We start from the raw sequence: 14,867 nt of genomic DNA, 5'->3' as shown, positions 1-14,867 counted from the left end.
CAGTTAGGTGCAGCCAGATAAAGGTCAGCCATTTAGTAATTTAGTAAAATGTGCTTATTTGCATACCCCAATGCCTTAGTCCCTGGTTACACCACTACACCACAGCCTTCCTCCTTAGCAACTAGTGTTACCTGTTATTGTTTTGATTTTGTATGCCATAGACTATAATGGCAAAATGTAGATTTCACTTAAAATTGCCTTTTCACATTTGTTTTATTTTCGGTACTATCCCATTTGCACGCCGCTACCCTATACTTAAACGGCCAAGATCGCCCCAAAAAAAAAAACTTTTATTTTTATTATTTTGCAACACTTTTCAATGCCAATAGCCATATATTTGGCCATTGGTGTACTTAAGGGGTATAATACATGCTTTACTTTGAGCTGTCATGCCTCAGTTTTGATTTTTGCAGAAATGTATTTGGCTAGTAGGAAAATACATTTCTGCACCTCACACTATTCCCCCACGGATCCTTGACTGCTTACTGAATTGCTAATAAACCTCATCTGCATGGTTTTCAACAGCAAATTAGGTAATTAGCGTTATTCAGTGGTGTCCATTCGGGAATAGTGCTGCCAGGCTCATGTGCATCCCCAGGCTTGTTTACTGGATCACTTGGCGGCCATATTCCGTGCAGAACAGCTGCACTATTCTTACACTCCATGTAAGCTTTATTGAATCTCAGGGAGTATCAAAAAAAGACACTAAAAACTAGGCATGGTATATAGGAATAAACACTTCCTTAAAGTAGCTACCAAAATTACCCTGACAAAAACATAACACTTGCCCTCACTGTTACTTGGGGCCTCAATTCTAACTAGCTTACATATCTCCCTAAGAAAAAACTAGAGAGCTGCTATAATAAAATTTCCAAATTTGCCATAAACTCAACCCCTCCAACTCATTACTGTAAACCCCTACTTTCCCCTAAGATGGCTTCAGCTGTCCTTCCACCTCCAATATGTACAGCTTACTACAGTATACAAAATCATCCACAACCCACTAACTTGTCCTGCTTTTAGCCCATTAATCAACTTTTATATCCCAAATAAACATCTCAAATATGTAGACAGACATCTCCTCATAACTTATAAACCTAACAAAACCCCAGGCCTAAGCCTTTACCTCCTGCTCTCTGGCAAAATTATGGAACTCCCTTCCTTTAACTATCAAAACTGCTCCTTCAAAACCTCTATGAAAGAATATTTTAAAAAAAGCTTTGATTTACTCCAGTATGAGCCCAGGCTGAGGTACTCTTATACCTTTTTCTTATTTCTACTCTTTCTATCCCCACTACTAACTTACCCTACCCTCCATTCCTGTATACATACTCCGGTGAAGTTACACACATACGTTTTCCACATTTATTCCTACTAGCCCCTCTACCACACCCTTCCCTTCACTACTCGTACTATCTTTCACCTTCACCAATATAATCTGTTACCATATTTCATGACCTCTAGAATACTAATAATCATTATGATATACATCTATTATATAAATAATGCTGCAGCTTCCTATTATCAGGCTTTCCATATAATTTATGTTTGAACACTATGACTTTATTATGTCTGTTGAGTTTTTATTCCGACAGACTAATGTGTAGTATTTCAAATTTTGTGCTTGAATAGTATGACTTTAGTATGTCTAAGTTCTCATTCTGACACACTTATGTGTTGTTTTATATTTGTGCATGAATATTATGACTTAATTTTGCCTATATAGTTTATTTATTCTGTTAACCATATGCATGTGGAGCTTTTCTACCCGGCATCCGCTTAAAATGGGTATCTTATGACTCAGTCAGTCTTTCCTGGTAAACAAATGACAAATAAGTAAATAAATCAGTTCTTCAGAAAGTAAAGGGTTACATTTTTATATTTGCATTACATGTGGGGCTTAAGATAATGCACTGATAAGCCGACTCACTTTAGAATTAATGATTTGTTATTCTCTGATTTATTTCACTAGTATGAGTCACTGATTGCAACACCCTGCACCTGACTGGCTCCTATTTTGTTGGTCACTCAAGCTAAGAAAGCAGTTTCATGAACCCACTCTCCACTTATTCAGCATCTAGGTTATTGTCAGGGTTTTTCTTACTATTTAAAACACAATATGGCAAAGAACAAACAGAGCATCAAATAAACGTTATTTAACTAAATGAGCTGGTGCTTTACCACATGCCTTCAATGAACCATGTAAACTGTTAGATCTCCAGTTAGGTCTATACCATCGAGCATTTCTCAACTGGTGTCATTAACATGCACAATAGTACTAAGTTGCTTAGAATGAGTGCCCCTTCATTTTTATTTCATCAGTACAATGTTAAATATTGAACTTTTATGGCATTTAAAATGTGTCTTTTATGTGGTTCTTTTTATACTCTGTGTGGTATTTTTCCATTGCTGAAAGTGCAACGCAAAATGTCACAGGTCCATTCTAACACCTGTCATTCATTAGAGAACTAGTACAAGAAGTCCTGCTTGGGTGTTACAGAATGGCATTTATGACCATGGAATAGTGCGGCCAAATACTGCTTTCCAGAATGCAAGATATCACATGTACAATCTGGGCTCCTCATCAAAGATCTTAGAATAGGGCTTGTCAGCAGACATTAGTACTATTGACTAACAATGTGTGTCAGATCTGTTTTTAATTCACCATTCAGTGTCAGATGTCAGTTTCTCTAGACATTTTGAAATTATACATCATATTTATATCACAGCTACAGACCAATAACATGATGTTACTAGCAATATGAATCCCATATTTTTAAACACTCTCCCTGGGATTTAGCAAACTCTGCATGGCATGCAGGAATAGTGCAGAAGCTGCTGGAGGCAATATGACTGCCGAAAGATCCAGGAACAAGCTCCCGGGATGTGCACGAGCACTCCTGCACTATTCATGCACGGACACAGCTTCTGTATGCAAATTACCCCATTTACAGGTGAAAACCATGCAAATGAGGTGAATTTGCAATCCAGGAAGCTGGTAGCCGGCCGTGCAGGGCTAGTGTAATCTGTAGAAATGTACTCGGATAGTAACCGAGCACTTTTCTGCAAACTAAAAAAATGGAGCCATGACAGCTCCAAATAAAGGGTGTATATAACATGTAAAGCATGCCAATGGACAAATATATGGCCACTGGCATGGAAAACAGTTGCAAAATTTAAAAAAAAAAAAAAACTTTTTTTTTGGCCAATTTCAGCCATTTAAGCGTAGAGCAGCGGCGCACAAATGGAATCGGCTGGAAAATAACAGAAAAACCCTGAACAAAGCTTTCCCTGCAAAATCACAATTTTGCCATTAAAGTCAATGGCAGGCAGAAGACAACAAAGCCAGTGAATAGTGGTTGCTAAGGGGGAAGGCTCAGTGTCAGACTTGTAACTAGGCATTAGCAGGCAACCCTATGTAACTGAGGGGAATGATACTGAATTCCAGATTCCCCCTCATGGCTAGACTGCACCCAACTGTGCAGGTGCAGGAAGACCATGGTGCAAGCCTAAGTGCTAGCTGACATCATAAAGGGGTGTACCAGGCATACTGTAAGCTTACTGAAGTCTTGTGGCTCGGGTTTGCCCCTAGCTTCACAGAGCTAAGCAAGGGTGTGTGTCTAAAGCTGCCAAACACTCTTTATATTGCCTAAGCAGGTGTGCGCACCACACACTGGGTTTTAAATGAAAAAAAATGTAAACCAGGAAATAGCAGCTCCATGCACATCTGAGCACTGTGTTTGCATAGTGCACCCCCTGGGCTAAAACAGGAAGGTAATGGGAAGGGAAAACAGCAGTAGGAAGGTAATCAAGGAGAACAAGCATAGCTGGCAGGTGAAATGTATCATAATCAGCCAATCACACCAGCAGCAGGACCAGCATACTACTATAAACTATGCAAACACCTTTCCCTTTGTTATTTCCCACATACTCTACACCACCAGTGTACACAAGTGGAGAAATTTTACCTAGCAAAAGCAACAAAATGATAGGGGCTGCATTAGCTCTCATAAATCAACATGTGGAAGAGGCTGAGGGTGGTGAGGATGAGAATGCTAATGACTAGCCCACGGTGAGGAGAAGGAGAAGAGTGTACAGACCCAGGGAAACCTACCAGGGGCTACATGAACTGGAGATAGTGGAGCACTATAGGGTGGACAGGGACCTCCTACAGCAAATTGTTGAGCTGTGCCGGCCATGCCTCACACACAGAACCAACAGAGGGAAACCCATCCCAGTGGATACCAGGTATGTGTAGGCCTAAGAATACTAGCCACAGGTACCTTCCAAAGGCCAACTGGGAATATCATGGGGATCTCACAGGGATCAGCATCCAGGGTACTCCACCAGTTCCTGGATGTTATGTCAGCACATGCCAGTGAGCACCTATATTTCCACAACACCCATGAGGCGTTGACCAGCAATATGCATCTCTTCCACCAAACAGCAGAATACCCTAAGGTAGTGGGGGCTATAGACTGCATGCACATATACATCAAAGCACCAACTGGCGAGCGGGGTAGGGTCTACATCAACCACAAGGGCTTCCCCGCCATCAACTGCCAGGTCATGTGTGATGTCAAGGGCATTATAATGAATGTGTGTGCTGGCTGCCCTGGAAGCTATCACGGCTCCCACATCTGGTATATGACACAGCTGTACCAGAGATTTGCCAATGGGGACATCCCTTATGGCCACCCAGTGGAGGATGCTGGTTACGCACTAGAGCCATGGCTGATGACACCCATCAGAAATGCACACATACCCAAACAAGAACTCCATAATGAAGCACACGTACAGACCAGAATCATAATAGAGCATGTATTTGGGATGCTCAAGTCACAGTTTCAGTGCCTGAACATATCTGTTGGAGCCTTGCACTACTTACCAGCTACATGTACCCAAATTGTCATCATATGTGCCATGCTACACAATATGATCCTGCAGAAATAGCTGCAGCAGGATCAGTACGGGGCAGGGCCATACAGCCCTCCACCATTGCCAAGGCCTGCATTGCACAGAGTGACTCAGAGGAGGAACAACCTGAGACTGCCCCAGTGGGATGTTAGTTCTGAAGGGTAAGAAGTCTGAAACTGAAATGTAGGTTAATAAAACCTAAGAACTGTAGTACACTGATATGCCTCTAGTCTGCATGATAGGTCAGAATACAGAATGAAATGGAGTATCTGAAATACCAGTACAGTCATAGCAAATGTGTACAGTTGTGAGGTGTGTGTCCCCCACATAATCCTATGTAGAAATGGAGTAACATGTATGTGTAGGTATAGTAACAGTGGAGCACAGATTATCTGAGCCGGCCAAAGTATCAAGATAGAGTGTAGCATGTGTACAATATGCAGGGCTGCATTTGTTAGATTGGTGTGTGTTGTATATTGTATGAGAGTGGTCAGCATGTATGCATGGTGAGGTTTGTCCTGGTGGCCATTGGCCAGTACTGCTAATGGCAGGGCCAAGTTCTTACAACTGCAGTGCCAAACACAATGCATCCCAGCAAAACACATTCCAGCAGTAAGCCATAGTAATTGTTTGGATGTAATATCTGTCACCATCTGAAAGATGGACATGGCATGAATGTGGGCCCAGACATACAAACAGTACACCAGTGGAAGTACCCTAGACAGAGAGTGTATAAAATGTTACTGTCAAATGGACACACCTTTGGAATTGTATATACAGGTTAGTAGTACATTAGTTGGGTTTGTAGTATGGAATAGTAATGTCGTCTGGCCAAACACTGGCTGACCACAAAGGTCACAGGTATGAAGTATTGAAAAACTGCTGATGTCCCTGCAAAAGCCAGCATAAGTGGAATGCACCACATATATCTGTGAGTCAGATGCAAATAGGTCCATAGCACACATGCACCCAGCTCACCCCACCATCACCCACAGGCACCGCAAAGGTGTTATCCCTGCTGTTGGGAATGCGTACAATATGACCGCCACCTCCGTATGGAAATAGCCACAGAATGCAGCATGCTGAAGAGGTCTCCCATGCGGGTTCCTATAATGTTGTCGAATGACAACAATGTTGAAAACTCAGAAGAGCAAAACCGCCGCATATCGAAGTTCGGATTGCAGGATCGCAGTACAGTAAAGATTTGAATACTTGCCCTTTCCTCACTGTAGTGCGATCTTGGAGTTGGTATATATATTTAGTGGGGGTGTGGGGACACAGCCCCCCACAATTAAAGTTTTGAAATTTGGCAGTTTCGCTCTTCTGAGCATTCAAAATTGTTGTCATTCGACAACGTAATATGAACCCTCCCATGCAGGTGTGTCCCTAGCTGTAAGCAGCACCATGACAGCATCCACACCACTGGATCAATAATGACAGAAACTATTGATATTAACACCTAGCACACCTACCCTGTTACCCCAGGGGAATATAGTGGCTTGCAGTCTGGGACTGTAGGAGTGACACAATGCAACAGCCTGCTACAACTGGCCTGCATCACTACCAAATGCCCTACAGTCCTCTGCCAAAGGCCTGTGTCTCACCTGTACTGCCAGTGTATGTTATGTGATGGACTCCCAAATAACAACATAACACAGACCACAGAACTCAAATGCAAGGCCATGTCGGCAAGTACTAGTAACATGTCCGCCATGTCCTACTGCATGAACTGTGGACCAACACCAAATTACTGCTGGGATGAAGTGATAACTATAGGGAACTTATCAGATAATGTTTGCATAATATTTGGAAGAGGATAGACTAACAGGGGGGAGTAGGAGCATGGATGCCATGGAGTGTGTGAAGTCTGAAACTCAGCCATGTGTACATACTATCCCTGTCTGCAAATACAGGAATGGGTGGCTACAAACCTTGTTGTAAACCACAATGTGAATGGGTAATGACCAGAAATATGACCCCTGCCTCTGGGTAACCTGTGTGAATCTGTACAGCTGTGAGGTATGGCCACAGTAGGATATGGCCATACTGTCAGGTCAATGGATGTACAAGAATGGGATCCTCAGCCACCACTGCACCAAGGTGCTGAACCATTTACACAGACCCATCAGTACGTGTCTGCAGCCTCCCCTCCAAAATGGCATGATTGTGCAAGAATATGTAGGCTGCAGACCACAATACTGGACACAGCTGCATTCATCCTGTGTTCCCTAGGAAATTATTGCAAGTAAGTATGTATATCTGACAGTAGTTGATGACATAAAACATCACAGTGTAAAACAGTACATATGTCTGAATATCTCTGCTAACACCAAAACCATGTAGCAGAAGCAACACTGACAGAAGTACCTACAGTAACCCACTATCCTTTGTCCATTTTTACCCCATATTGTCAACTAATCTACAGATATCCCACAGAAACAGGTTGCTAGCTATAGGTGTAGAACACAAAAGCCTGCACTGGAGTACAACCTACCTGGAATGGATTCACACATTCAATACAGAAGGTAATACTGGGCATGCTCCCACAGAGAAATGAAGCCCATGTCTGGCAACAGCAGTGGTCTATACATATCGGACAGTCACAGATGTTTGTGCACACACTCCACATTGCACACCAGTCATGCTTTGCACACACATTGGATAGGAATACACGCATATATCCAAGGACAACACACTATAATAGGCCAAAATTACACATACATAGTTGTGTGGAAGAGAGTGACAGAGAGTGACAAAGAGCCTCCCATCATTAGGCCTGTCCCATCCAGCACACATCCAATTGGCTAAAACCACATGATGTGGAAATGTCAGTCACTGCAGACATTTGCCTCTGGTATCCTTCAACACTACAGTGTCTATGGTGCTTGCGATAACTGTGTAACATGGCTGTGCAAGTTAGTATTCATCTAGCAGTTGTATACACATACTTGTGAAATATAAACCTGTGTGTGCCTGAGTGTTGTGTGTTGCTTCCAGATGAATGGTTTATGGCCCAAGCACACACACTCTGCACTCCCCATTGCCCTACTATAGCAAACCTGCTGATGACATTTACCTTGAAATACACCTTTGGTTATTTTGTAACCCTATAAGCTCCATGGTGCATACTATAATTGCATAATGCTGTAGTGTGATGTACTAGCTGGGTAGGAGTTCTAATCCCAGACATGGCAACTCTGTGAGTGTGTGTGTGTGTGTGTGTGTGTGTGTGTGTGTGTGTGTGTGTGTGTGTGTGTGTGTGTGTGTGCACGCGTGTGTATTTGTGTGTGTGTGTGTGTGTGTGTGTGTGTGTGTGTGTGTGTGTGTGCATGTGTGTGTGTGTGTGTGTGTGTGTGTGTGTGTGTGTGTGTGTGTGTGTGTGTGTGTGTGTGTGTGTGTAGGGATCAATGCTTTTGTGGCCATTCACAGTCACTACACTCCCCATTGTCCTACTTTGGCAAGCCTGCTGATGTCATTCACCTTGAAATACACCTTTTGGGGAGGAGTAGCCCTGTAAGCTCTGTGGTGCATTTTATAACTCTGCATTGCTGTAGTGTGATGTGCTAGTTAGGTAGGAGTTCTAATCCAAGACATGAAAACTCTGTGTGTGTGTGTGTGTGTGTGTGTGTGTGTGTGTGTGTGTGTGTGTGTGTGTGTGTGTGTGTGTGTGTGTGTGTGTGTGTGTGTGTGTGTGTGTGTGTGTTTGTACTGGGAAATATTATGATACAACCAAACATCCTATTACTGGGTGACTTACACTACCCTGCCATTAACTGGGAAAACTGCTTGTGTATCAAAACATGTGCCAAATGGTTCTTGGAAGTTATAATCCCCAATGCCTTGGATCAAGTAGCCCATAGTCCCACCTGGTCATTACCAACATGGGAAATCAATGCTCCACACCTATGGTCACCCCATCAGTGGTCAGATCTGCCCATAAGCTAATCATCGATAACATCCACATCCCTGCCCTACACCCCAGTAAGGAAACCTCCATAACAAACATCTCCAAAACCAACGTCATGCTACACATGTCAGATGTGACTAACATCATGACACCCATGCATACGGGAACTGAAAGGATGACTTCTGAATCCTACACTAAGGCACTGTATGAGCACATCCACTTGTGCATGAATTGTGCCATCCCAAATATAACCAAGATGCTCCCCACCAAGAAAAGGATGCCAATATGGTGGTTCCCCTGCCATAAACAAACTGTACAACAAAAGGAAGAAACTGTTGCAGAAATGAGGGAATTTCCAGGATGCAAAATACTCCTTTACCAGCTCAGTAAGAAGCTAAGATCCCTCATAAAATTCTCCAAAGCTAGTTACAAACATAACATAGCCAAAGATGCAAAATACAACTGTAAGCCGTTCCATAGCTATGCCAAGAATCTAAATGGCAATGCTCAGATCTGCTCTGAGCTACAACAGGATGGCATTAAATATACTGATCCCAAGGATATTGCCAATATCCTGGCAGCTCGATTCAGTGCCAACTGCACCCCCCTTCCATCCCCTATAGGACTCATCTCAATCACTGAAAGATTGTCAGATTCCAGTAATAATGGCCACACAGGTAAAAAACACACTCTCCATAGCTAAGAAAACAGCATCCATGGGATCAGACAACATCCCAGGCTGTGTACTACATGAACTACAAAATTAACTGGCACCTCACCTAAGTGTCACTGCGTGGTGCACAGCTACAGCTATCCCAGTCCACAAGGGGGGATCCACCTTAAATCCTGGAAACTACTGCCCCAGCAGTATGATGTGCCTGAGCTGCAAGGCCATGGAATGTATTATCATGGTACTTATAAACAAAGACATTGGCAACCTGCAAACACTGGACCCCTCCCAGGTTGGGTTTGTGAAGGGCCGATCGTGTCTCCTGAACCTGAATAACATCTTTGAATCAGAAATAAAAATAAAAAACAAGCGGAAAAAGATCGTAGAAACAAAACCACTAATCCAATAAACGATCGTGTCAGCACACAGGTTGCAAGTCCATAAAATATTTATTGTATAAATTCCACAAGTGCTTTCACCCTAACTCAATTGTAGGGCTTTTTCAAGTATAAAAACCTGGAATTTATACAATAAATATTTTATGGACTTGCAACCTGTGTGCTGACACGATCTTTGAATCAGAGCTGTTGATGGCAGAAAAAGATCGTAGAAACAAAACCACTAATCCAATAAACGATCGTGTCAGCACACAGGTTGCAAGTCCATAAAATATTTATTGTATAAATTCCACAAGTGCTTTCACCCTAACTCAATTGTAGGGCTTTTTCAAGTATAAAAACCTGGAATTTATACAATAAATATTTTATGGACTTGCAACCTGTGTGCTGACACGATCTTTGAATCAGAGCTGTTGATGAGGATGAGGTGGTTCACACAGCCTATCCGGACCTCGCCAAGACCTTAGACACCATCCCCCAGTCTTGAATCATAGATAAATGTACCAAGCTGGCCATTAATCCCTACATCACCTGATGGGTTGCCAACTGCTGTACTGACAGAACCCACACTGTAAAAGTAGGTGACTCCAAATCCAGCCCCAGACAAGTGACATTTGCAGTATCTCAGGGTTCAATCCTGGGACCGCTCTTGTTTGGCATCTACTGCTCTGAAGTACAGGCCAACACTAAGAGACTCTGGCTAACAAATGTCGCATATGACTACAAACTGGGAGCCAGTATTGAATCCCCACATGATGTGGATATTCTACAAAAGGGCCTTACAGAAAGATATGCTTGGTGCCTGAGCCATGGCCTTAAGCGCAATGCCAAGAAATGTATAGGTATTCCCTTTGGGAAGGGACATGTACCCATGAAGTACCACATAGGTGGTGGTATACTAAACACCTAAAGTGTGATAACAGACTTAGGGACACAGGTGGGTAGTGGTCTCACCTTTGATAACCACATCACTACAACAGTCAGGAAATCCACCTATGTGGCACACCTCATCACTAAGGGCTTTACATCCAGGAAGAAGGAGGCCATTGTCCCACTGTAGTCATCTTTCAGTAGACCCATTACAGACTACAATGCCCAGTTTGGTATGTACCTCACAAGACATCTGCAACAACTAGAAAGGCTGCAGACATACCTCACTAAAAGAATAACAGGTCTAAACTAGATGCCCTATGCTGACTGCCTGGAAATCATCCAGCTATAATCTGTCACATATAGTGTACTTAGAGGTGATCTCTGCTTAACATACAATGCCATGTCAAACCCCGAGCTAGGACATGTAAACTTAAAGAAATCAAAATCCATCACAGCCACATGCTCCAGGGATCCAAACCTTGTCATCACAATGAACAAAACATGGAGGGATGTGTTCCTGACCCAGAGACTCCCCAGACTCTGGAATAGACTGCCCATACATGTTCATAGGTAGGTACTAGGCTATTGGCCCTAGGGCCTATATAAGCCTAGCCAAAAGGTACCCTGGCTTTTGCCACCCAAGAAAATTATTTTCCTGTGCCACTGTCGAGCAGAGCCACAGAAGTGATCCCCGGGGTGGATTTCCTATCTCCAATCCAATCATCAAAATTTTTCTTGAAGAGTGCTAATGAGGAGCTTTGTTTGATATAGATAGGTAGTTTGTTCCAGAGTATGGGAAGTCTCTGGGACAGGAATCTACCCCTCCAGCATGTTCTGTTTATTGTGGTGACAAGGTTTAGGTCCCTAGAGTGTGTAGCTTGTAGGGATTGGGATTTCTTTAAGTGGGCCATGTCTAAAAGCTCTGGGTTTGACATAGCTTTGTGTGTTAGGCAGAGATCACCTCTGAGTAGGCGATATGCGATGGAGTAAAGCTGCAGTTTTTTGAGCCGGTCTGCGTAGGGCATCTGGTTGAGGCCGGTAATCCTCTTTGTGAGGTATTTCTTTGGCCTTTCCAGTTGTTGTAGATGTCTTGTGAGGTACATACCAAAAGGAGCATTGTACTCTATAATAGGTCTAATGAGTGACGAGTAGAGGGGAACAATGACCTCTTTTTTCCTGGATGTGAAACCTTTTTTGAGGAGGTGTGCCACTTAAAAGGATTTCCTGACTACTGTGGCAATGTGATTATCAAAGGAGAGACTACTGTCCATCTGTGTCCCAAGGTCTCTTATCACACTTTTGGTATTAAGTAGACTACCACCTATGTGGTAGTTCATGGGTACAGAGTTTTTACCAAAAGGGATGACAATGCACTTTTTGGCATTGAGCTTGAGGCCATGGCTTTGACACCAGACATCTGTCTTAGCGAGGCCCTTTTGTAGGATGTCCACATCTTTTGGAGTTTTGATTATGGCTCCTAGTTTACAGTCATCTGTGAACTTCATTAGCCAAAGACCTTCTGTGTTAGCCTGTACTTCAGAGAAGTAGATACCAAACAGGAGAGGACCCAGGACACAGTACCCCTGTGGTACTCCACTTGTCACTGATCTGAAGTTGGATTTGGAGTCTGCTACTTTCACAGTGTGGGTTCTGTCAGTGAGCCAGTTGGCAGCCCATCTTCTGACATAGGGATTTATGCCTAGTTTAGTGAATTTATCTATAATTCCAGAGTGGGGGATGGTGTCAAAAGCCTTGCCGAGATCTAGATAGGCTGTGTGAACCACCTTAACCTCATCTACGGCTTTGGTGACTGCTTCAAAGAAGTCTATCAGGTTTAGAAGACATGATCTGCCTTTTACAAACCCAAACTGGGTGGGGCCTTGAGTTTGGAGATTACCAATGTCATTGTTTATAAGTTCCATGATGATATGTTCCATAGCCTTGCAGACCAGGCTAGTCAGACTAATGGGGCAGTAGTTTCCGGGGTCTGTGGTGGCTCCCCCTTTGTGGAGTAGAATAACCATCACTGTGTGCCATTCAGTGAGTACATAGCATGAGGCGAAGCTATGATTGAACATGGTACTTAGATGGGGTGCCAGTTCATTCTGTAGTTCATTTAGAACACAGCCTGGGATGTTGTCAGGTCCCATGGATGCTGTGTTCTTGGCTTTGGATAGTGTGTTCTTTACCTGTGCAGCAGTGATTACAGGAACTTTGCATTCTTCTGGTATAGAGATGGGCCCATTAGGGCATAACAGGGGGTAAAGTTAGCACTGAACCTATCTGCCAGGATGTTGGCAATATCAGTTGGTTCTGTATATTTAGTGCCATTGTGCTGTAACTCAGAGCAGATCTGAGTGTTGCCATTGAGATTCTTGACATAGCTATAGAATGCTTTGTGATTGTCTTTAGAGTCAGTGGCAATTTTGTTTTCATAACTAGCTTTGGAGGATTTTATGAGGATCTCAGCTTCTTACTGAGGCTGACCAGTGAGTTTCTCCAATCATGTGATTTTACTCTTTTTTTGCAACAGTTTCTTTCTTCTGTTGTAAAGTTTGTTTATGGCAGGGGACCACCAGATTGGCTTCCTTTTTTTGGAGGATAGCATCTTGGTTCTGTTAGGGATCACAAGATCCATGCACTCATGTAAGTGCTTATAAAGTGCATTTATGTAGGATTCAGCAGTCATACCTCTATTGTCCGTCAGCATGGGTGTCGTGAAGTTTGCCACTTCTGTATTAAGAAGCATGAAGTTTGCTTTGGAGAAATTTTTTACTGTAGTTTCCCTAATGGGGGGTGGGGGAGGGATGTGTATGTCTAGGGTGATTAGCTTGTGGTCGAATCTGACCAGCAAAGAATTGTTGGTAATAACCAGATCTAGAATATTGCTGTCCCTGGTGGGGGTATGGATAAGTTGATCCAAGGCATTGGAATTTATGAATTCCAGAAAACGTTGAGCACAAGAGTTGGTACATGAGTAGTTTTCCCAGTTAATGGTAGGGTAGTTGAAATCAACCATTATTAGGGTGTTAGGTTGTACCCTAATATTTTCCAGTGTATCAAGAAATGAGGAGTGGGAATCCTAGGGCATGGTGGGGGATCTGTAGCAAGCTACAATTTGGATTGCAGTCTTGCCCATAGTTAGTTGCACTTGGATAATCTTGGTTGCATTATGCTGAGCAACTAGCCTGGAGATGTGGATATCCTTAATGAATATGGACATGTCTCTGCCTTTAGTGTTTCGGTCCAGGTTAGGTGGCCGAAAGGTGTGGTATGAATTATATCCTGGTAATGCAGGGGTACTCTCTGGAGCCTTGAATCAGGTCTGTGTCACTGCACAGATGTCGATTTTTTCCATTTTAAGGAGTGCCTCAAGTGAGTGCATTTTGAGGTTTAGACTTCTAGCATTGAGTAGCAATACCCTCAGATTCTTCTTGCATGTACCTGTTACGGTGGTGAATTTGTCATTTGAACCTTGCGTAAAAAATGCACTATAGGGGTGGCTAGTGCCTTAGCAAGTATCCGGAATCCCAGGGGTGACAGGTACAGGCCATCTCTGGCAAAGCATTGTGGTTTGTCGATCATGTCATCCCAGGCAGACAGATACTGGATCCCCTTAGAATGACACCAGAAGCTTAGCCAAATGTTGAAGTCAATCATTTTGTCCTTGTACTGTGGTATTATTCTGGGTGATGGCAGGATGCTACTCAGGGCTAGGGTCATACCTGCCAGGGCTATAAGATCGGACAGCTCCTCCATGTCCCTTTTCATGTAGTCCAGGGAGGTACATCTCAGGTTATTCACTCCAACATGGACAATGACAGAGTCATATTTGTACTTGTTGTGGAGTGACCTGAGTGCATGCGTTATGTGGCAGATCCTGGCACCCGACAGGCAGCTGACAGTAACTTTCTCCTTGTTTAGCCTGGTGAGTGGAACATCAGTGTGCCTGACTATAGAGTTACCTATGACTAGAGTGTTGGGTACGTTGTTATGCCTTATGGGCTGTGGTTGAGTGGCACACTGAGTTTGTGGGCTATGTGTCATTTGTGTTGTATTGGAGGGTGGAGGTTGCTTGTGTTTCTGCTTTGGAGGACCCTGT

The sequence above is a fragment of the Protopterus annectens genome, chromosome 1.part2, assembly GCF_019279795.1.
Source record: "Protopterus annectens isolate FY-2018-M chromosome 1.part2, PAN1.0, whole genome shotgun sequence".
Taxonomy (NCBI): Eukaryota; Metazoa; Chordata; order Ceratodontiformes; family Protopteridae; genus Protopterus; species Protopterus annectens.
Note: the sequence above shows the minus strand (reverse complement) of the source record.